Source organism: Aedes aegypti, chromosome 2 (assembly GCF_002204515.2).
Source record: "Aedes aegypti strain LVP_AGWG chromosome 2, AaegL5.0 Primary Assembly, whole genome shotgun sequence".
NCBI classification, from domain to species: domain Eukaryota; kingdom Metazoa; phylum Arthropoda; class Insecta; order Diptera; family Culicidae; genus Aedes; species Aedes aegypti.
This window is the reverse complement of record NC_035108.1, coordinates 453,699,739-453,724,987: the sequence shown is the minus strand read 5'-3', so window position 1 is coordinate 453,724,987 and position 25,249 is coordinate 453,699,739. Positions and strand designations below refer to the sequence as shown.

At 38.6% G+C, this 25,249-nt stretch overlaps 1 protein-coding gene across 1 annotated transcript in view; it reads left to right on the top strand.

The window, feature by feature from the left end:
* Window positions 1-4,853: 4,853 nt before the first annotated feature.
* The window catches only part of LOC5564936 (protein rhomboid), a 99,702-nt gene continuing 79,306 nt past the window's right edge, over window positions 4,854-25,249 (top strand). Inside the window, exon 1 of the mRNA XM_021848071.1 lies at window positions 4,854-5,172. The gene's annotated coding sequence lies outside the window, so the exon portion shown is untranslated. The remainder of the gene's footprint in view (window positions 5,173-25,249) is intronic.

Here is a 25,249-nt window from a genome sequence, read left to right as displayed (position 1 = left end):
GGAGCAAAAACTTCAAAATTTGCATCAGTCTAATGCGTACTTGGCATCCGAAATACGATGCCACAAAATTTGGAAGAAAATAAAAAAAAAGTCTCCAGCTAGCATCAAACACGGGACCTCTGGACTATGAATCGGAAGTGGTATTAAAATCACGATTATTTGGTAATAATAATTCATGTGTCATGTACAGCGACACTTGCTTTGTTGTTCTTTGAGGCCCATCGTCAGCAGGTACCAAGTTTGGGTGGCAATTTTTGCTAAGTTATTGCGATTTCGTATGATGCTTTCTGGATTAATATATGATCTGTCAGTATATACAACTTAACACGATTCTATGTTGCACTGTTTGCGACATGTTTTGCTGCCAACACAGATTGTCGTTTATGAATCGTAGTGGGGATTTATATTCAATTTGTATTGACATTGATAACGCTTAATTTGACATCTTGTGCGATTCTGATTTTTGACGTACGAATATGAGATTTTGGATGAACATTCTTATATTCTTCACTGGGAAGTCGAGTCTAGTATACGACACTTATAATTGAGGTCGAAATACGCTTATCTATCAAAGGATACAAACTCTAGTGAAATTAAATGGTATGGTATAGTACACCCAAATGCATCGAAAACTTCGATTCCCTTAAGTTTTCCCTAAAGTTTGTCAATCAATAGATAACAGTATCAAGGTTAAAAATTGATTACAAAAATCGAATCTGGGTTTCCTATACTGGGGTTTTCTGGCAAACAATCTTCAAAACTACTAATTGATCAACAATGTTGCCCCCTGTGTTTGTCACGACAATTTTTCTTGAGATTGAAACCCAATCCGCAAAAGTTGGGACAAACGATTTAGAGCGCGTCTGTTCTGGCATCCAGCGGCTGAGTATGAAATGCTGTATCACGTCCGCTACACCTAAGGTGGCAGCCCCAACATCGTGATGTAGGTATCGCGACCCTGGTAAGGTAGCATATCGAATTTCTTACCTACCACGAAAAATGGAGAATGGAGAAATAACGAACGATATTTTCGGCAATCGACCTGGCAACGAAATAAGGACTATGATTGGAAACTCGGTACCTGGAATGTCAGGACGTTAAATGAACCCGGGCGAGTGAGCCTTTTGGCTCGTGAATTGCAGAAGGTTGGAGTGAGCGTGGCTGCTATTCAGGAAGTAAGATGGCCTAGAACTGGAGAACGTGAATTCAGGGCGGTGGATCCCGTCGCCAACACAGCTTCCAAATACAACATCTACCATAGTGGCAGCGATAAGGCAGAGCATGGCGTCGGATTCATAGTGATCGGGAAGCAGATGAAGCGTGTTATGCGGTGGAAACCGATTAATGAACGAATCTGCGTATTGATGATACGGGGCAAATTCTTCAACAACAGTCTGATCAACATCTATTCGCCGACAAACGATAAACCCGACGACACGAAGGATGCGTTTTATGATTGTCTCGACAAGACCTACGGAGAGTGCCCAAAAAATGACGTAAAAGTTGTTATTGGAGATGCCAACGCTCAGGTCGGAAGAGAGGATTTTTTCCGCCCTATAATTGGTACGGAGAGCCTTCACTCCGCCACCAATGACAACGGCCTAAGGCTAATAACTTTTGCTGCAACTAGAGGGATGGCACCTACTTTGCACGCAAAGACATCCGAAAGCACACCTGGATGCACCCAAATGGCGAGCTCTGGAACCAAATAGACCACGTTTTGGTGGACGGTCGGCATTTCTCGGATGTCATCGATGTCCGAGAAATGCCGGACCTTTAGAGGCCCAAACATTGACTCTGATCACTATCTCGTTGTTAGTAAAATTCGTGCACGGTTGTCTACCGTGGCGAACACAAGAACACAGCGACCATTGCGTTTCAATATCCAGCGCTTATCAACAGAAGGTGTAGCAGACGAGTACCGCCGGAAGCTTGATGAGCGGATAAGGGGATACAACGTAGGCGAAAACCTCAACAATCTGTGGGAGTCTATCCACGGTGCGATGAGCACAGCAGCGCGAGAGGAGATAGGTACTGCTCAGAGACGACCCAGAAACGGTTGGTTTGATGAGGAGTGCCAGAATGTGACGGATGAGAAGAATGTTGCCAGAAGTCGGATGTTAGTGTCTGGTACCCGGCAGAATAGAGAGCGGTACAAGGAAGCTAGAGCAGCCGAGAAACGAATTCACCGCAGAAAGAAAAGGCAGTATGAAGAAGACATCATTACTGAGGCGCAAAACAGCATCGAACAAAACGATATGCGGAGATTTAACGAAACTGTCAATGGCGTACGGAGAAAAACTGCACCGTCTCCCGTCATGTGCAATGACCGCGAAGGTAACTTGCTGACAGACAAAATCTTGGTGGCTGCCAGGTGGAAAGAACACTTCGAGCAATTGTTGAATGGAGAGAACACGAGCGCGTCTGAGAACAGATTAATCACCAGCAACGATGGACAAGCTGTGGAGCCCCCGACGCTAGATGAGGTTAGAAGAGCGATTAAGGAGTTGAAGAACTGTAAGGCTGCTGGAAAAGACGAGCTCCCGGCCGAACTTTTCAAGCACGGTAGTGAGCAGCTGTACGAAATACTGCACCGTACTCTGTTAAGGATATGGGAGGAAGAAGAATTGCCTGCTAGCTGGCTGGAGGGCCTCATCTGCCCTCTGTATAAGAAGGGCCACAGATTGGAGTGCGCCAATTACCGAGGAATAATGCTCCTCAATTCGGCATACAAAATAATGTCGCGTGTTCTGTTCAACAGATTGAGACCGCTGGAGGAGTCCTTCGTCGGCGAATACCAAGCTGGTTTTCGTCAGGGCCGATCAACGACGGATCAAATGTTTACCTTGCGACAAATCCTTGATAAGTTCCGGGAATACAACTTGCAGACTCATCATCTGTTCATTGATTTCAAGGCGGCGTACGATTCAGTAAAGAGAAATGAGTTATGGCAGATAATGGTAGAACACGGTTTTCCGGCGAAACTGATTAGACTGATTCGTGCAACGTTGGATGGATCGAAATCAAGTGTGCGGGTTGCGGATGAGACTTCAACCTCCTTCGTAACCTTAGATGGATTGAAGCAAGGAGATGCGCTTTCGAACCTTTTGTTCAACATTGCTCTCGAAGGAGCTATAAGGAGAGCGGGCGTGCAAAGAAGCGGTACCATCGTCACCCGGTAGCATATGCTCCTGGGTTTTGCGGACGATATCGATATAATCGGAATTGATCGTCGAGCCGTAGTAGAGGCATTCGTGCCTTTTCAAAGGGAGACAGCGAGGATTGGACTTACCGTCAACACCAGCAAAACTAAGTACATAATCGATGGTAGACAGCGTGGTTCCAATCGTGACGTTGGTAGTGAAGTGGTGCTAGGTGGTGAAAAATTTGAAGTAGGTGAAGAATTTGTGTATCTTGGTACTTTGATGACTTGCGATAATGATGTTACCCGCGAGGTGAAAAGGCGTCTTGCAGCTGCGAATAGGGCTTTTTACGGGCTCCGTAACCAGCTTAAGTCCCGTAGCCTGCAGACGAAAACAAAATTTGCGCTATATAAGACTCTTATCCTTCCGGTTGCTCTATACGGCCATGAATCCTGGACGTTAAAAGAGGTCGACCGGAAAGCGTTTGGCGGTAAACAAGAAAATGGGCTGGTCACATGGTACGAATGCCGGAAGAACGACAAGCAAAAATAATATTCAGTAGAGAACCCGGACGAGGCCGTCGGCTTCGTGGTAGGCCGCGCACACGTTGGCTTTTTGCAGTTGAAGAGGACTTAAGGGCACTTAACGTTCAGGGCGACTGGAAGCGATTGGCTCAGGACCGAGCCCAGTGGAGAAGAATTATCCATTCGGCGTAGATTCAACGTAGCGGATTGTAGCCCATCAAGTAAGTAAGTGTCAACAAAACCATTTCGTTGCATAAAAACGAATATATTTGGGAGAGTAAACGATAAGTTTCGTATTACATTCTAAGCAATTTTATCTAGTGTGAGCAGCGTTAGTGAAAGACCAACGCAAAATATAAGAAACGTTCAACTACGAATTGTAACTAACATTTTATAAAGTTGCTGAATCACAAGATCCTGTCAAGTACAAATATTTTGTATGGTGAATCAAAATTACTTTATAAGTCTTCCTCTTCTGAGCATACATCCCCACTGGGACAGAGCCTGCTTCTCAACTTAGTGTTCTTATGAGCACTTCCAAAGTTATTAAAGGAGAGCTTTTTTGCCAAAGTTGCCATTTTCGCATTCGTATATCGTATGGCAGATACGATGATACTCTATGCCCAGGTAAGTCAAGGAAATTTCCATTACGAAAAGATCCTGGATCATCTGGGAAACGAACCCAGACACCATCAGTATGGCTTTGCTACTTTAGGCGTATGAAATCTTGTTTTACGAAAAAAAATTACGCATAAAATGCGAAAATCTGTTGTAATTGCAAACATTTAACAAACAAAATTGTAAAAATGTGTTTATCAAAATACCTTCGAAGTAAAATTGACTCATTGCGCTTTGGATGAGCCATAGACTTAGATGTACTTTTGGATGTATTTTCAGTAGGTGACCCCAAACATTTGCACGAGAGTGTAAATAGTATACTACGAAAAATCCGCGCCAGTTACGCTCGCCGGGGAAAGAGTATAGCAGCCAGAACTAGTAACTCGCTTACTCACCGCTCAACATGCTTTCGGCACTTCCTCTACATCCCCGACAGGGAGCGACTACGGGGAGAAACGAGCAACACAGAAGAAAAACGACTCAACCTCTTGACTCGAAACGCGCCTGACTCCATATACCGGCAATGCCAACGGCGCGGCAGCGGTGGCGATTAAACAAATTCACTAGACATAATTTTCAGTCTCAATCAGAGCGTCGTTCTAGTCAGGAGGCGGTTCTCGCACCTTCCCGCGCGGTAGATACGTCTTCAGGTGTGTGTCGAAGCCGATGATGGTGCCTTGAACGCAACCTACTCAAATTCGAATCGGTTGTTGTTACGGAATTTCAGTGGTTTCTGCGGTTCCCGGCTTCGAAACCGAAATAGAGCAGTGTTGCAGCCTTTGGGTTTCGATACTTGAGGGACTGTCAAGTAAAAGCGCGCGCGAAACGGCAAAGGTTCTGCAAGGACCATCGTTTGTGGTGCAGCTGATGGCGCAAAATGAAAAGAGGTGATTTTATTTGCCAAAAGTATACCAAGTCAAAGTTTCAATAATTGGTCGATTGGTTCAAAGAACCTTGTGCGGTTACATTGATTGGGAAATTGGGTCGTTCTTGGCGCGAGTGAAATTTGAAACCAAAAAACAGTACAATGATATCACGGTGTGTATATGGCAAAGGTTTGGTACAACAAATAGGAGCACAGATAGCCGTAATGGTAAATGTGCTGCTATTTAGCAAGACTGAGCGGAGGGTCATAGGTTCAAATCCCACCGGTCGAGAAAATTTTCTCAATTTTCTAAAGCATAAAATATCTTCGTACCTGAATGTGGCAATCAGCAAAAAAATCTCAGCTAATAACTGTGGAAGTGCTCAAATGAACACTAAGCAAAAGTAGGCTCTGTCCGTTGGTACGTAACACCAGAAATAAGAAGAAGAAGAAGCGAAAATATAAAATTTTTGCTTTCATTTGACATGTTTCTTAAAAGAATTCAGCTCAAACTTTCATATTTTGAGATTACACGTTTCTCAATTTTGTAACAAGATGAAATTAAATTAAACTGCCATTTGTTTCGCGCTTACAACTTTTATCCAAAGGTAGGGGAGACTGAGTAGACCTGATCCCACCAGATGGAATCTAAAATAGTTTTGTTCCAAGCAATTTTGTGCTATAATTAGACTATGCAAAAGACAATACCAATGCAGGTAATTCATCAGATGGCATAACAAATAACATTTGAGAAGCAGTTTGTTTGTATTAACTCATAAAAAAAATAGTTTATTCACCATAGATTTTTCGAAAGGCTTCTTTGATAATTTTACGTATATTCCATCAAAACGTCTCTAATTTTCAGTACTGGAAGACAAATATACTGTGTACCAGTCAAAAACTATGTTTGTAGAAGTAGATGAAAAAACCGAGTTTAGTACTACAGTTAACTCTCCCTTATTCGATATTCCGTATCTCGATATCGAGTTAGAGAACCATAGTAAAAGTTGGTTTTCATGGCTAACTCGATGGTCCCTTGGAACGCAGTTGCACTGCTTTTGTGTTCTGTTACTCGATACCTCCCTAACTCGATGGTCCCTTCAATATCGAGTAAGGGAGAGATGACTGTATACCATTTAATTCCACTAGAGTTTGTATCCTTTGACAGATACGCGTATTTCGATCTCAACTGTAAGGCCGTCTTCAGTGTCGTGTCCTTGTCTAGTCTAGTACACGACACTGAAGACGGCCTTACAGTTGAACTCGAAATACGCGTATCTGTCAAAGGATACAAACTCTAGTGGAATTAAATGGTATAGTACTAAATTCGGGTTTTGCATCTACTTATAGGTATTCTACTAAACAGCTCGAAGATTTATTATCAATATGTTTACACCCCAAATTTTCATCAAAAAATTTTCAGAAATTAATTGCAATCAGGGGTTGAATTCTGAGAAAATTGGGAGTATCTCTCGCTTATTGCTCTCTGTAACAATCATGATCCACTACAGATCATGAGAGTCTACTCTTACAGCTCCGATTATATAGAGGGACAATAGTGCATGATAAGACTCATCAAAATAAGCTCATTTGGTGGATTTTTTTTTTCAGAAGTATAAAATGAAAGCATAAGAGCTATATTTTTAGGTGGGGAAGAATTTCACGATGCCTTTTTTTTCTCAATAATATCGTTTTACCAGACACGCCGTGAAACCAGCTGCGCTCGTCATTTCTGGATAACCACACAGTTCAGGTGAAGCAATTGGAGGGTGGTTGGTGTCGCACGAGAGGCCTCCAATAAGTTCCACAAGGTATCAGTGTTTCATGAACCGAGCAAGAAGGTGACTACATTTTAACCGTTCAAAAAAGGTTTGCTCTTGTCTGGCGTACACGCAGTGATTAATGAAGTGTAAAATTAAGTTAAACAGACAAGTGCGCCGTCCTCTGGGGGCGATTAGGTCCAACGGTGCGGAAGGTGAATGTTTCTACTTATGTGATCCAGAAAACCAGACCTACCGGGGAAAATGTTTTCCCATACAGTTGATGATGAGGTGTGATCGATGTTCTATTTCGTTGAACGTTGGTGCGGGCTAAATATTTTCGGATGCACTTTCGATGGGGGTTCGGTTGGTATTTGGTGTGAACATACGAGCTTAATGGGAATTATCGGACGGTAAAATCTGGGCATGAATGTTTGGAGGAGTTTTTTTTAAAGTGATATTTGAAGTGATATTTAAGAGAATCTATTTTTGTATAGTCTCATCAACTGTTCATGATGATTCCCGTCTGGTGGATTTCTATTTATAGCATTGCAACAACTTCCTAGGGAAACATATGACATAGAAAGTGGTGATGATGACATAACAAGATGTAACACAGAGTCATACAAGTTATCAGGTAATCTGTGTCATTCAGGGTCAATATATGTAACTCCATGACGGTTTTTTTTTCTCAAACGTTCAGAGATCCTCACTGAATTTTTGAAGATATCATATAGAGAGCATATAAAATTCATTATTTTTTGTGTGATGAAATCAAATTCATATAGCTTTGGTTAGTTGGGTTGTTTTCAGCAATCTATCTGGTGATTGAGCGGTTATGGTAATCCATCTAGTAAACTATACTGCTATTTGTTAGTCATGTGATCTGTGACTAACAATTCGCAGACCATTTAAAGATGTGCTAATTTGTCTAGGTTTCAGGCTAGCAATTAGATCGAATGCATATATGGTTGTACAAATTTAGGTTATTATTGAAGTTGCATGTACACTTGGATTTTGTGTACGATCTCTCGACTGCTACCCAGGTAACATTGGTAATTGAATAACATTTATTCTGCTGAAAATAGACTGTATAAATCATCATATTTAGCTGATTAACTGTCACGAAACGGTGCTAAAAATTAGCGTTACACAGATTTTTGAACAGCCATTACTCTAAAACTAATCATTCGATTTCAAATCTTCTTTCACAGTCATTAAGCTTGACTCTTCAACTGCTAAATAAAAATATACTACATAGTCGTAGCAAGGAACAAAGAGTTTGAAGGGGGGTGTGAAAATATGTCTTCCTAAAAAAACAGCGTTACAATGGTTCAGAGCTCATATCTCAGCCATAAGACAACAATATTATAATTTTATTTCACCGTTGAAAACATTCAAGACCAGCCTTGCAGGGAAAAATAGCAAACATAGTCGTAGCAAGGCAAATGGAGAAGGGGGGGCTCCTATTTGTAATGTTTACCAAACCTATAAAAAAATATTTCTGTGCCGCTATGCAATCAATTTTCGATTTTGTTTCACAATTCAACACTTCTAGTGTAGGTCTTCAAATGAAAAATACTCAACATGATCGTAGCGAGGAAAAACAGAGATAAGGGGCTCCCATTAATAAAATGCCCAAAAACTTCAAAAATTCATAATGAATTTGAATGTCTATAGTTGTGTCTTTCGGAGAAAAAAAATATTACACATAGTCGTAGTAAGATATAAGGTTTTTAAGGGGTATCCCCTATTTCTTGGTCCAGTTTGCCTGTAAATTGAAATTCATAGCTATGACATGTAGTTTTTTCTCCATATCGTTGATTGTCGAAGTGAACTTGATAAATTTTAATAAAGGTATACATATTTGAAAACACTTAAAATTTATTTTACCTAAAAAACTACAAAAAAACCTTTTTTTAATCCGGAGTTTAAAATTCTAAGCAATAACATGTACATTTTTCGCCATTAAATTAATTGCACAAATCAAGTGAAGATATTTGAGTAAGAAAAGAAGCTTCCGATTACACACAAAATTTATTTTACCTAAAAAACTGCTAAAAACTCAATTTTATGAGTATGTCTGCCTGTAAATCGGAATCCAAAGGAATGACAAGTATTTTTTTTCGACATGAACTTGCTTATAGAAGTTAAGTGAACATGTTTAAGAATAAATAGAAATTTTATGATAACACTACAAATTTATTTAGCCTAAGTAACTACGAGAAACCCTATATCATGAGCTTGTTTGCCTGTAAATATAAATTTAAAGCGATAGCTCGTAGCTTTTTCGAAATAAATTTGCTTATAGATGTTAGGTTAACATGTTTGAGTAGAATTCGACATTTCTAATTACACGAAAAATGTATTTTACCCAAGAAACTACGGAAAATCCTGCTTCATAAACATATAAGCCCTTGAATGAAAATTCAAAGAGATAGTATGTTATGTTTTTCAACATAAAATTGTTTATCGAAGTCAAGTAAACATGTTTGAGATGTAATAGAAATTTTTATTCATACTCAAATTTTATTTTTCCTAACAAACTTTGTAAAACCTGCTAAATAAACATTTATGCCTGTGGAGATATATTTGAGGCGATGATCTGTTGTTTTTCCGGCATAAAACTGAGTGTAGAGGTTAATTTAACATGTTGAAAAGGAAATAAAATTTTTTGATTACATTCAAAATTTATTTCACATAAGAAAATATAAAAAAAAACACGAGCCTGTTTGACTGTAAAGCACAATTCAAAGAGATGACATCATTTTTTTTTTCGATATAAATTTCTACACTGCAGTTAAGTTAACAAGTACAAGGAAATCACACTTAAACATTATTTGACTTAAAACCGATAAAAATCCCAGTTTATGAGGCTTACCTTGCAAACAGAATCTAAAGCAATATGTAGTTGTTTGACATTGATTTGAATCTAGAAGCCAGGTTTAAATGTTTGCATAGAAATATGTTTATTTTAATAACACATTTATGCTGGTTAAAAAATATTCAAAGTGATGATATGTTATTTTTTAACATCAAATTAATTATACAAGTTAAGTAGACATGTCTGAGAAGTTAAAAACATTTTTATTACACTCAAAATTTATTTCACCTAAAACTGTGATATTCATAATTTTGAGAATTTTTTTGGTGTGATCAAAAATTTTCAAACGTTCATTTTAACTGGTATAAAGCAATGTATGTCAAAATGACTTAATGTTAGCAATTTGAATTTTGATTTATTGGCCAACAGTCTCAAGAAATGGGGTTACTACAGATTTTAAGTGTTATTTAATATTTCTAATACTCATTTATGTTAACTTGACTTCTACAATCAACTAAATGTCAAACAACTACATATCACCGCCTTAGACTCTTATATTGTGAAACGGGATTTTCATAAATTTCAAAGTATAATAAATTTTGAGCGTAATATATAAATATATTTTCAACTATAATATGATAATTTAATTTCTATCAGTAACTTTATAACGAAACAATTAAATACTTTCGTTTTGAATTTTGTTTAAATTGTTATTTCTTTGAATGTTTCTTTGCTATCATAAATGTGTAACTTCTCAAACATGTTTACTGGACTTCTAAAATCAATTTTTCGTTAAAAAAAAAAAACATGAAATCGATTTGAATTTTAATCTACAAGCTTATACGTTTATAAAAAGGGTTCACGGGAATAAATTTTGAGTGTAATCATATTTTTTTTACTCAAATATGTCAACGTAACTGCTATAAGTAAATTTATTCTGAAAATGCTTTGTGTTCTCGCTCTCAATTTAGATTTACACTAAAACAAGCTCATGAAGTAGGGTTACTCGTAGTTACTTAGGCTAAATAAATTTGAAGTGTTATCAGAAAATGTCTATTTCTTCTAAAATATGCTTGCTTAGCTTTTATAAACAAGTTCATGCCAAAAAAAAAAAACTACTTGTCATTGCTTTGGATTTCGATTTACAGAAAAACAGATTCATGAAATTGGGTTTTTAGCGGTTTCTTAAGTGATAAAAATGTTGAGTGTAATCAAAAATTTATATTTCCACTAAATAATGTTGTCTTGATTTATGCAATCAATTTATTGTCAAAAAAGTACATATAATTGCCTTAAATTTTGTTTAGAGAAGTACAATTTGAAATATGATATTTTCATAGTTTCTAAGTATTATAAATTTTGAGTGTAATCAAACATTAGGTATATTTTTAACTCATACATGTGAGTAAAACTTCTTTTAGTAAATTTAATTTTGATTCACAGGAAAACAGGACCATGATAACGGAGTTTTCTTAGATTCTTATGTGAAATAATTTTTGAGTGTGATCAAAAATTTCCATTAGTTCTCAAACATGATGGCTTAACTTCTACAATCAATTTTATGTTGAAAAAAAACAAAACATTATTGCTTTGAATATTTTCTCATAAGCATAAATATGTATTGGGCTAGGTTTCACTTAGTTTTTTGGTTAAAATAAATTTAAAGTGTAATCCAAAAATAGTATTACTCCTCAGAAAACGTAACATACTATCGATTTGAATTTTCATTTGCAAGCATATACAGTCAGTGACAAAAGTTAGTATTCAAATGCTGTTTTGCATACAAAATGCCTAAGTTTGGGGTTCTGTATCTCAGCTTCTGGTAGTCCGAATTGGCTGAAATTTGGATGACGAACTACAAATAACTTGAAATTTTGCCTGTAATGGAATTATTATATTGCAGTCGTTTTGCATAGAGTTTCAAAGGGTTGTTCAAAGACAAAAGTAAGTAGCTACAGGCAGACAACTCATGAAATTGAGTTTTTAGTAGTTTCTTTGGTAAAATAAATTGTGTGTGTAATCAGAAGTTTCTTTTCTTATTCAAACATCTTTACTTGACTTGAGCTATTAGTTTAATGGCGAAAAATGTACATGTAATTGCTTAGAATTTTAAACTCCGGGTTAAAAAAGGTTTTTTTTTGTAGTTTTTTAGGTAAAATAAATTTTTAGTGTTTTCAAATATGTATATCTTTATAAAAAATTATCAAGTTCACTTCGACAATCAATGATATGGAGAAAAAACTACATGTCATAGCTATGAATTTCAATTTACAGGCAAACTGAACCAAGAAATAGGGGATACCCCTTAAAAACCTTATATCTTACTACGACTATGTGTAATATTTTTTTTCTCCGAAAGACACAACTATAGACATTCAAATGGTGAAAGAAAATCGAAAATCGGTTAGCTCATTATAAAGTTATGAATTTTTGAAGTTTTTGGGCATTTTTTTAATGGCCCCTTATTTCTGGTTTTCCTCGCTACGACCATGTTGAGTATTTTTCATTTGAAGACCTACACTAGAAGTGTCGAATGGTGAAACAAAAACGAAATTTGATTGCATAGCGGCACAGAAATATTTTTTTATAGGTTTGTTAAACATTCCAAATAGGAGCCCCCCATTCTCCATTTGCCTTGCTACGACTATGTTTGCTATTTTTCCCTGCAAGGCTGGTCTTGAATGTTTTCAACGGTGAAATAAAATTATAATATTGTTGTCTTATGGTTGCGATATGAGCTCTGAACCATTGTAACGCTGTTTTTTTCTGTGTTTGACCATCTTTGCTCAGCTCCTCACGGACCGTCTACCTTGCTACGATCATGTGTATTATTTTTCTATAAGCGTTTGACCACAATGTTTTTGTTAGTGAAAAACTTTTAGCATTTGGACAAATATTTGTGAAGTTATGATTTTTTGAAAAGTCCGTGTAACGCTGTTTTGGGGTCACCGTCGTCTACGGGGGTTTTTTTCTCACAGTAGCGTGACAGTTAAGCTGTTATTTAGCTATCAATGTTGCTTGGGTAATGAATAAGATTTAAACTCGACCAAGCTCAAACAAACATAAACTATCAAGTATTGAGTTTAACATTTGTCTAGGTAGGTTATCCAAGAGCTTCGTTGAGTACAGGAATTCAGATCAACAAGATTAACCAGTAATTTCTTAAAGGAAAACGAAAAAGATTCATACTCATCCAGGCTCATAAAATTATGTTCTAACCTGTTATCAACCCAACTACGCTTCCAGGTTATTTATGACCTTCTTTGAATGTTGGTCTCGATCGACATGCTTAACTAGTATTTTTGACGTAGGACTACGTCTCTCTTCTCTATACTAGAGTTGCATATTTCTCAGGAGCACATGAATGGCTCCAACCAAACCGTCTCTCAGCTCATCGGAATAGCAGTGTGCTGCGATAGCAGGCGGGTTACGAAAACTCTACAGGCGCGCGCTAGGTTATGTGCACCCGAGGAGACTCGTCTCAGGCGCTGCTCGGCGCTACGGATCGCCATCGGTATCCAAGTCGTGAAACAACTGCTTAGTAACGAAGAGCCTCTATAACCTGAGAGAGACTCGCGAAGAGGAAAAATATCAACGTCATATGCAGCCCAGATTCCCCTCTCACGAAACGTCAAATGCAGCCCACCGTTTTTATGGCTGAAAAAGTGAAAAGTATTGTGTTCAAAGTAAATTGTTATTAAAAACTTCAGTCAGCGGAGCAGTTTTTTCCAAAGTTGCTGATAAATCTAAGCAGAAGAATTATTATTTCTAATGTCTGCTACGTTTGTTGGCATGAAATTTCACTAAAACGGCTATTTATGATTCGATGTGATGCAAACTCAATCATTTTTTGCTGAGAGGCTCATGTGAGGGTTTGAACGGCTTGCGCAGAATTGGTATAAACACAAAATGGAATAAGAAAAAACTCAGCAATCACAGAAAAAGAAGACCGTCTTCGCGAGTCTCGTCTCAGTCTACAACTATTTAGTCTTATTAAGCACGTGTCTAGATGGTCTACATGATATGGTCGAAGACTCAATCCGAGAGTTACAATTTCGATCCTTGTTGAAGAATTCTGTCATCACTTCATTTATTGCGCTGAATTTTAAATAGCACATGAGACTGCATTGAGACACATCTCAAGAAAAATGAGGCGCATCAAAAAAAGTCTCACAATGTACAGAGCTCCAGTGCTCTAGCAAGCAATGAGGCTCCTGCAAAGAAGGCTACAGTCCGTGCATAGTAACTCTACTCTATACATGATTGAAATTTGAATCTCAAAACCAAGAGCGTTACTTTGGCATGAAATATTTTAAATGTTTATAACTTTTTGCTGGCTTAGCACAATTCTTTGATTAGCACCTCAATGGAAAGACAATGCATCAAAGGTTCATGTCGATTACTTACTGAATCCCCCATACCTGTCCAAATAGTTTAATAACTGTTTTAAAATAGAACGTTGATTTCAAGCAAATCTATGGGGCAAACAGGTATAATACGGGGGCGTACGGGGGGAAAACTGTTCTATCGCAGTGGCAAATGCATTACTTCTATAGTTTTTGGTGTCAAAGTGTTATTTTCTTAGTTGGTCATGCTCTGCATGCAACTTTCTCTTGTCAGGTAGCTCATAAAAAGAGTACAAAACGTTTTCTGTAAACGGTCCAAATCTTGACGTTTCAAAACAAACCGAGCAATATGCCACTCTCGTAGAAAAAGCTCCGCAGCAATGTAGAAACGTTTCCAAAGAGAATTCCACCACTTGCTAAACTTAAAAGGGTCCATTAGCAGTCGTCTTCCGGTAAAAGTTTTTGTAACAAGTACAATAATAAAGGATGGACTTCATTTACAACGAGGCTTGCCTATCGGATCCAACATTTTGCGCCAAAAAGCTGGTTTTTGATATTTTTGTTATTTCTATTGGTTGTTTATACTTCCCAAAGATCTTATATGCGCAACATCATTTTATCGCGAATATTCAAGATATGTAATCATATTTACGTGTTAAAAAAGCCTCAAGCCCTTGAAAATGAAGTGGGGCGTATTGCCCGGTTGGGGCGCATTATACCAATTTACCCTAAATAGGGGTTTTAGAGAAAAGTTGACGTCATTTGCTTTTCACTCTCCGCTTGGATCGCATCTCAGCAGGCAACAGATCGGCTTGATTCTCAGGCACATACATCGAAGGACCCCCTGTTTGTCTTGCTTCGCTCAAATCAAACTTACCGTTGACAATAGAAATATTAGTAGTAGAACGCTAGTGGCACTGTTTTCACAAAACTGATTTAACTAATTATTACCTTTAATTGTTATTTTTTATTAATTGCTCGATCCTACGCAATATAGGATGATTTGTTTTGGTCTTTGACACTTTGAAGCCCGGTGCTCACGCTGTCACATCGCAGCAAACTAGATGTTGGTCACACGAACTGCAGCGACATTAACATTCTTGGGGGGGACGGATCTGGTGTAGGGGTTAGAACTCACGCCTCTCACGCCGAGGACCTGGGATCGAATCCCATCCCCGAGATAGTCATTAAAAAATTCAGTGACGACTTCCTTCGGAAGGGAAGTAAAGCCGTTGGTCCCGAGATGAACTAGCCCAGGGCTAAAAATCTCGTTAATAAAGATAGAAAAAAAAAAACATTCTTGGGCTAATGCTTCTACTCCGTTGACCGACCGGGAGAAAATGTCGTTCGAAGCCAAAGCCATCACCGCTGCCGCCGCAAAGAAGAAGAAAAGGAAGCAGTCCACATGAGAATGAGATGGTTGTGGCCGCCATCGCAGCCCTAAACGAACGGAACGGGTCCTCCCTGCATGTGATCGAGAAATACAGCGGCGGAAAAATAGAAGCAGTAACCTAAGAATGCTAATGTCGCTGCTGTTCGTGTTACCAACATCTAGTTTGCCACGAATTGACAGCATGAGTACCGGGCTTCAAAGTGTCAGATTGATTTTAAAAACCAAAACAACGACTTAGTATTTAACAAACTATGAAAAACCAAAATTTAAGGTTATAATAATTAAAATAAGTTTTGTGACAACAACGCCATTAGCGTTCTACTACTAATAATTCTATTGGCGGAAACTACAATTGTGATGTCGGCAAGATGGCAAGATTGGCAAGAGTGAACTGAATTCCCGGGAAACTGTAGTTATGGCTGGCATACGAGAAGGAGGAGGAGAAAAAGAAGGCAGTTCTTAAGCAAAACCCCACCAAGTTTCAAAAACCGCCGAAGAAAGTGCCACCGTAAACCTCATCGGGCGAGGAGGATTTCAACCTGTGCGCCGTCAAAATGTGTCCGTGTTACTCGAATTCAACAATTCAAGCGGCCTGTTCAGAACCAACAAATGTGTTCTAAAGAGTTTTTTTTTTGTAATATTTCTAAATGTGTTTACCACATACTGCTATGATCTCTTAGTTCATTTCGTAGCATCATACTGCGGCGCTCATTTTAAATCCACATCCAGCGGCGGCGGTAACGCGCAGAAGATATGCGCGCAATTCAAACGCAACGTCAAAATTCAAGTAGGCTTGGGTTTTTTCGTTCTTCATGGACGCAAATGTTTCAAATTTGCTAAATCTGAAACATTGGTGATTTTTATTATCACTGCGACGGTATATCGACATTTCCAGATAATCGCATTACGTGGATTTATCTTGCAGAGCACAATACAATATCTGATTTATTACGAATAATCGACAATACGTCAATTTGAGCATGTTTCCGAGGACGCTGCTGCTGTGCCGTCGGGATGCAATAATCAGATCAGAAAGCGAAGAATACGAAAAGGAGGAGCATCATCTGCTATTCTAAGGATATAAAGCATACCATCTTCGTCGAATTCGGTTTCATTCAAGGGAGGTACTGGCGGCCCTTTACAGCTAGGGAAACTGGGGGTATTATGCCCATAGGGGGCAAAACGCGCCACCATCGATTTGGACGAACGATGTGTTTTAGAATGCTTTTTTTCATCCTAGATCATAGAAAATAGATAAAAATACTTTTCCTAATATGTTGTTATGTGTTTTTCGCAACCAAATCGATAAAATCGTATAAAAACGTTTTTCGCTGTTTTCGTTGCAATTTTGTGCGATTTTCAATGTCATTTTTTAGGTCGATAAATAACCAAATTTCAGAAACTATTGCCGAGAGCCAACTTGTGCACTGTGCATTTAGTTTGTATTACGCCTAAAACATATGTTAAATTTGCCCTCAAAAAGCTTATTAAAGGATCTAAACTTTAATCAACTCTGGGGGCAGAACGCCCACCCCTAAATCATAACACCAAAACAGCCGTTTGAATTCAAATTCTACCAAACGTAATGCCACGTTGAAAATGGGAACCTTACAAATGTACAATTTTTTGCATCAGCATGTATACTATTATTGAACAATAACATCTGAACAAACCCCCGGATGTATGCAGCACATATACAAGCATGATTGTGTGCGTTCATTTACAGCATGGCTAACGCCAAACTCAAGCGGGGCGTTTTACCTCGCAAAACAATACATATGCAGTTAGGCAAGCATTTTGTTAAAATTATTTTATAAACCCCAGAAAAGTTAAAAGGGATAGCTGTTTCTACTATTTGGTAGAAAACATGTTTATCTATCCGACCATAGTTAAAAAAGAGCATAAAATAATGTTTTTCACATCTAAAATCGCTGTTCTCCTTAACGTGGGCAATACAGTGATGCAAATTTTGAAATTTTTGCGCCCCTATGCTTAAACGATTTTTATCATGGAAAATAGCATCCTCCCAAAGTTTGAAATGATTTTGAAGAAATTTGACTGTGCACACGCCATTTGAAGTTTATATGGAGATTACTATGGCAAACGCCAACCTTTTGTGTTCAGCCCTCTATCTCTTCACCATATTATGTTATGGGAAAGTGAACAAACTCTGCTTATGTGAAATCTTCCCAGCTACAACTTTGCCGAAGACCACATTTTGATTGGACGTCAGGATAAATTGCTATTCATAATTCTAAAGTGGGTTCGCATTCTGCATGCTTTACCAACTACTCGGCAGGCAACAATGGAGCTCCTGGCGGAAAGAATAGATCAAAGTAATCCAGGCTACTATGTTCTACAGCAAAAAGCAGTGTTGCTCTGAAAGTAATTAAATGATCATCTCAGCACGATCTACACTTTGGAATCAATAATAATAAATTATCCTTACGTCCAATCAAAATGTGGTCTTCGGCAAAGTTGTAGCTGGGAAGATTTCACATAAGAAGAGTTTGCTCACTTTTCTATAGAATATTACGACGATCAGTTAGAGGACTGAACACAAAAGGTTTGTCTTTTCCATAGTAATTCCCATACAAACTTCAAATGGCGTATGCACAACCAAATTTCTTCCAAATCACTTCAAATTTTGGGAGAATGATTTTCATCATAATTGACACCGTTTAAGCATAGGGGAGCAAAAATTTCAAAATTTGCATCAGTCTAGTGGGCAAACTACCCCCAGTCCCCCTACCACAACGTGTCGCTGGTTCTGAAATGTAAACAATTACGATCAAACAATGGTGAAGGCGTAATCAATTTTCTCGATAACATCAATTTTGGGAATTCAGCAGAACTTACTGATTAAATTGTCAACAGCGCACTGCAGTAGCACGTAACAAATAATTGCTTGCAAACAATATCTTTCAAACGCATTTATTACATGTAATCTTGCGAATTATATTTTTTATTCTTCCGCGTTAAGCCCTTAAAACTGGTTCTGGACTTAGGTTGGTGGCTTTCTAATTTTACTCCCATTTGACAGCCGCCCTCCACCCTTGGTTTCAATCTATTTTCGCTTCCGAGCTGATAAGAGCTCCGCCTAACCAGCCCAGCTCCTTGCTACCTGTATCACAGAACTCTTGATCATTATGCTGCTGCAAATCCAGCGTCCAGATTGTGAAATCGCTCAAATTTTCTAAATTGACTCGCGCTTCCAAAATTGACCCTTCAGGAATCGCACTAACGCAAGATTTGTACGAGATAGCGGAAGAATAGATCATTTCCGTGGAAAAAAAAATTTGCTTTCTTTTAATTTACTGAACAAACTCTCCAAAAGAACTCATATGTTTTGAAGCCTCTAACTATTGAAAAACAACGAAAAACTGGCGGCACACAAGTTCACCCAACGGTCTCCTACAATTTATATCTCTCCGATGTTTTTAGGAACCCCTTCTTCCCCTATGAATTTATCTCCACGTTGTGGTGAATTTTGATCAGCTGTTCCTCCGCGGTTTGTTGTTCTCCGGATTCATGCATGGTGACGTCACAAGAAAAAAACGCTATCTCTGTTGCTCTTTCATCATGTTCAACTAACTATCCTGCTCTTTGACATTCTCCGCAGGAATTGTTTACATTTTTATACGGAGTTGACATTCACTGCGGGTATCGTTGACATTATGTTCATCTGAAGTTTCGAGGTTATGTCGTGCAACGTCTATCTCATCCTATTATGCCACTTCCACGGTGGCTGGAATCCCCACATCCATCCCGGAAACCATCTTGCTGGTGCTGGCCGTCGGAATTTCTATATGAACAGGTTGTTCAACGGAGCTAAAATTTCATTGCGACATACATATTTTCCCGTTTTTGTTTTTACCCAAAACATTTGCCATCATCAAAGTGGAAGAGAACCATCACGACGAAATCCTTGACGATCAAAATCCTTTATGCCCGTAGCATGAAGCTGCTGTGGCGTTCCGGTTTAATAGTTCTCAAGAAGGGTCCTGCTCTCCTGGTTTTGTGGCCAGTGGAAAAATGGCTGTTTTATCCCAACTGTAAATCCGGAAGAGTTCCCGTTTCGAGGTTGCAAGAGCTCCTCGATTGGCATATGGTTTGATCCGGATTCCTGCTGAGTATCGATTACCGATTAATAACAACAATATGGTATTTTCCACTGGTCGCAAAACCGGAAGAGCAGGACAGTTCTCGGAATCCATTTCAAGGACTATCGCGGAGCACAACAGCAACTTTCAGCAACGAGATCAAGGCGATGTTGGATTTCGTACTGGAATACAGGTACGATGATGGCCATTTCTCGGGTAATCCTTAGTCCTTGTCATTCCGGTGACGGTTTGAGGCAATAAATAGCAATTTCCTAAACAACGAAAATAATTGCTACTCATTTTTCATATGGACGAGCGAGTCAGTTTTGTTGCATGTGCGGGAATCGTGGGTTTTGACATTTCATCATGTCTACAAACATTCAATGCAGGGGTGTTATTCAACGTTGTGAAAAAATCTCCACTTTGTATGCTCATAGGGTTGAAACAACTGTGCGCAAGACGATTTTTATCTCAAAATGTGGTGAATAACCATGTTTTCAAAAATTTATAAGAAAATCAGGAGTGAATATAAACAAAATCTGAAGGTGTTAATATTCATTAAAAATGATTGTCTTTCGAAGAAAAATACAAAAACTGGGGGTTAGATCTGACGGAAATGGTCTATTTCAGCCAAAGCCACTTGTTGAAGCGCCCATTGTCATCGCCACCGCAAACCTTTTCAACCTGTGCGCCGTCAAAATATGCTCATATTATTCGAATTCAACAATTCAATCGGCCTTTTTCAGGGCCAACAAATGTGTTCTAAGGAGTTATTTATGTAATATTTTCTAATGTGTATACTTCAGAGAGTGGAGGAGACAGCTGGCTTAGATTGCGAGCTCCCAAAAGTCAAGGGAACCTGTCATCAACTGTCACTAAAGCACCGTACATTTGAAGGGCAGAGCGTGAAAAACCGTCAAAATTAGGCCTAAATTGGATGCTATTGAAAATTCAGGTTGTTTTCCTGTGCTCTCGCATATAAAATCGTTGATTATTTATGTATTATCGATTGCACTCAAATTGCTTTTGTTTTTTTTTTTTATTTTAGGATCTTTTTGATAAGAAACGGAATGTGAATATAGCTTTTACCCAGTTTGTGCTCTCCGAACCATTTTGCACAACCCAAACATGAGAAGAAGAAATCAAAGAAGCCAATAAAACAAGCCAGCTGTCAGTGAGGTGTATCCTCTCTCTCAGGTGTATACCACATATTTACTATAATATCTGATTTGTTATGTATAATTGCCAATTGCCAATAGGGACCTTCCTTACCCGAGTGGTTGGAGTGCGCGGCTAAATAAAGTCGGGAATAAAGTCGCATCGTACCTGCCACACGATGTATGAATGCGAAAATGGCAACTTTGGCAAAGAAAGCTGTTAGTTAATAACTGTGGAAGTGCTCATCGAACACTAAGCAAAGAAGCAGGCTCTGTCCCAGTGAGGACGTTATGCCAAACATCCTATTATCTGCAAAAAGCTACCGCACTGTTGTTAATGTCTGACCCAGAATTGATCGAAGTAGGTCCATAGTAGTCCTACGTCAACCCCGCGGTAATGTAACAGACATTATCCATCCCATTTTTTTGCATTTTTGGTGTACAAGTGGCTAACCATAAAAGCTTTCAGAAAATTACACTAGGAAAGTGAACCTGTATTGTAGGTAAGTTCGAATACCCGCCTTAGTGGAACATTTTAAGCTTGATACGACGAATAATAGCGCTTGCGACGAAGTAGAAGCACAACTATTGTAATGAACTGGGAGCTTTCTTTGCCATAGTTTCCGTTTTTGCAGTCATTTATCGTCTCTAGTACCCGTGAAAGGTTCTCGGTGTTGCTTTTCGAGAACACAAACTTCACAAAAATCCAATGTAGCTGGCTCCTCGGGAATACCTGTTACCATGTCATGCTTTACGAGTGCCTGCAAATTCTTGCTCCCTAAATGGGCCTGTTGACGTTGCCACAGATTACTGTTCATGTTAGCCGGCACAGTATCGACACCAAGATCAAGCTCGTACAAGTCTCCTTGCATAGGACATCTCGCAATCAGGTCACTACCGTGCTTAAGGATTGCTTCCTTTTTGTGAATGTGACATCCAGATCCGCTTTTGTCATCTTCTTCACAGATAGCAGGTTCGCTCGAAGATAAGGAACGAAAAGGACATCCTTCAGGCTGATATAGTTACGTTTCTTGTTGACGCCTTTGATCGTGCCGCGTTGCCATGAAATCAGGGATTGATCGTCCTGCACCACTTTGATGACGATAGGTTGCTTCAGATTCGTGAGGTCGGCGAAACAGTGCTTCACATTCACAAGGTGGTTTGTGGCTCCGTAATCCAGTTTGAAGGAAACCACTCCCTCGTTCTGCGTTTTGGAGCCTCTTCCACCGCCTTACCTCCAGCAACAGCGATTGCTTCAGCGTGCCCATCCGTCTTCCATTTCACGCGACAGTTCTTGGCTTTGTGCCTCTTCTACTAGCAGCGGTAGCACTTTCCGGTTTCCGGTTTCTGTTTTGATCCTTGAAATGCTGCAGGTTTCTCTTGATAGGAATCCGCCCGGGCTTGAGCTCCACAGTAGAAAGTCGCTTGCGGACATAATCCAGTATTAAATTTTCCTCACCTAGATTTCCCAGCTCTTCAAAGGTTTTCAGGTGATCTTTCACTGACGAACCTTCCAGCATCCGCAGCTTCGCAAGTTGCTTGATGATGAACGTTTGCGATGAGACGGACTTGCTTGGACGTTTTTTTGTCCCGCACCAGATCCAGCAGATCGTCATGGATGGATAAGATCAGCACGTAAGGCGCCTTACCGTCAACGTGAGTACGGCCGCTTCCGCCGAAGGATCGCTCTTGATAACATCCAACAGCTTCACGGACTTCAGATATTTCTCCACTCGAACGGCGTGCTGTCGTAGTAGTTGTAGATCTAACTAAACCTACATTTTTGCTGAAGCCAGCACGCCATTAACTTCAAAATCTTGTGAGTTACGGGTGAATTTCGAGTTTTTTAAGTGTATTTTTGAAGTGATTTTTCTCAATTCTCAATTCTCAATCACAGATTTTTCAGCAAAAATTGCCTATTGTATGGCCTTTCGAATGCCGCTTGAAAAAAAATATATCGTTCCAACTCCACGAGTTATAGGCATCTAAAGATTTCATAGTTTTTCACTTAAATTTGCTTAAAACTTTAAAATTACAATAATTGCAAACTTGCGATGTTCAGCAAAAATGTGTATCATTACTTTCTCTGCAACTTTTCTGAAAACCACATTCACGTAGAACTGAAAATAAAAAAGTTAGACCAAAATAACTGATTTGTCGGATCCACCCTAAGTTGAAACTTTTAAAATCAATTTACTTAGCTAAAATGAAGAGTTAGATCAAAAGTGTCTTCGACAAAGTTGTTCAAAATAACATTTTCTAAAAGTTTGCAAAAGAGTGCAACCACAAATTTCATCAAACAAAAAAGTTTGAGTGGAAATTTTAACCTAAATAAGGGCCACTCTATTTAACATTTTCTCTTAGAAGATGCAAAACTCAATTACGAATAACTTCTCCGAAGACATCGAACGTCTAAAATCGTCGAGAACAGACAAAACACTTTTTACTGCTAAATTGTCGATTCGGACCATTGTGCATAGCTTGATTGAAACCGCTCTATTTGATCGAATTTTTGAACAGGTTTGTACATGGGTATAGATTCAATCCTTTCTAAATCATCAAAAAGTGATTTTTGGCAATGAAATTATGACTAACTTCGTTGTCCTTACAACATAAACACATATTTCTGTAGCACATAAATCAGCACACAAGCTTGAAAATTTGCATGCAGTTGACCGAAATTTATAAATAAAGCATTTTTAACAGTCATTATCTTAAAACCCAGGAATTTTTGAAAACGAAAATAGGTTTAGCGACCTAAAATCAACGATGTTTTGGAGCTTGATACGAAAACTTGTTCCGCTGTTATCAATCATAATTTGTACAATGCAGTCGATAGAATCAAAGTTAACAATCAATTTCTGTACCTGCTAACATTCAATTTGTCGAACTGTCCACTATTAACCATGACGAATAATGAATCTAAACAAACACACAATCCTCCAAACGAAACGGAACCACAATGGAATCCGTTTCATGCAAACTGGTTTTGGTTCCGTTCGGCGGCGAAAGATCAATGGTAGCAGCGCATACGCAAAACTGTGCAAATTAGTTATGGTTCATAGTCAAAAATAGCAAACGCCTTGCCTATTGACAAATTAATCCAGCATAAGGAGAGAGAAAAAAAAACTATCAAATCGCCACACATGATTTGTTTGCATTTTTTTTCTGGCTTGGATGTTGCCACTGGCACTCGGTTTTGCTGACACCCATCGATCGGGAGACCGGTGATCCGCCATGCTCTTGATTCCGGCATCTCTGGGTCGTTCAGCGCCACACAAAACGCATATGCCTTCATATATCTTCATACCCGACCAGGATAATATAACAAGGCTATAACACATTTCTTGTGACAGCAGTTAAAATTAACAGAAGTTAATATAGTTTTGTTATTAAAATGATTTTTTTCTTAACTTGTAAAGTTTTTTTTGTAACTGATTCATATAAATATTTTTTACGTTTGACATTGCTTTTGTTTTAAAGAACTTCCGAAATTATGAACAGTAACATAGTTTGCAATAGTTATGATATTTTGTAACATCAATGTATTAATTTTGTTAATACATAGGAATTTGCTATATTATTGTTTCGGAGCCTTCCTTAGCTGAGTGGTTAGAGTTCACGGTTACAAAGCAAAGTCATGCTGAAGGTGTCTGGGTTCGATTCCCGGTCGGTCCAGGATCTTTTCGTAATGGAAATTTCCTTGAATTCACTGGGCATAGAGTATCATCGTACCTGCCATACGATATACGAATGTGAAAATGGCAACTTTGGCAAAGAAAGCTCTCAGTTAATAACTATGGGTGTGATCATTGAACACTAAGCTGAGAAGCAAGCTCTGTTCCAGTGAGGACGTTATGCCAAGAAGAAGAAGATAATATTGCAAGTTATTGAAAGAAGATATTGCAAATTTTGTAAGAATTTTTGTAATTTTAACTACTAACGGTACACGTTTTTTAACAACTGATGATATAAAAAAACGTATTAGAAAAGCACATCCTGTTATAATCTTGTTTCTTCCGTCTGGTCGGGTTTCTACCGCCAAAACGGGTGTAGCGCGAACAGGTGAAGGTTCTCCACGCTCTCATAAAGCATCGAACAAAAATCTGTGAAGGCGATTATGTGTTGCACTGATGGCAGTGATGATGATGATATTGGATGTTATCGATGGAATGTTGGACCAAAAATATTATTCAACATTAGTAATATACCGTAAAACGGGGTAACTTTGATAATGCGGGTAACTTTGATAGTGCGAGACACCCTACATACTAAACGAAATAACGAAGTTTCTGTCAATTAGTTAAGAAAAACGAATGCAAAAGTAAAAAGTATTAATATGACACTTCATGTCAAAGCTATTTTCGTTGGAATCAAGTGCATTTGAGGATTTTTATGCAAATATTTAAAATTTACAAGATTTTAGCATTTTTGCAACGCTTGCAAACAATCTGTTCTACGACCACTATTTGATAAAGTCATAATGAGTTCGTCACTTACCCATGATAGCCTAGTT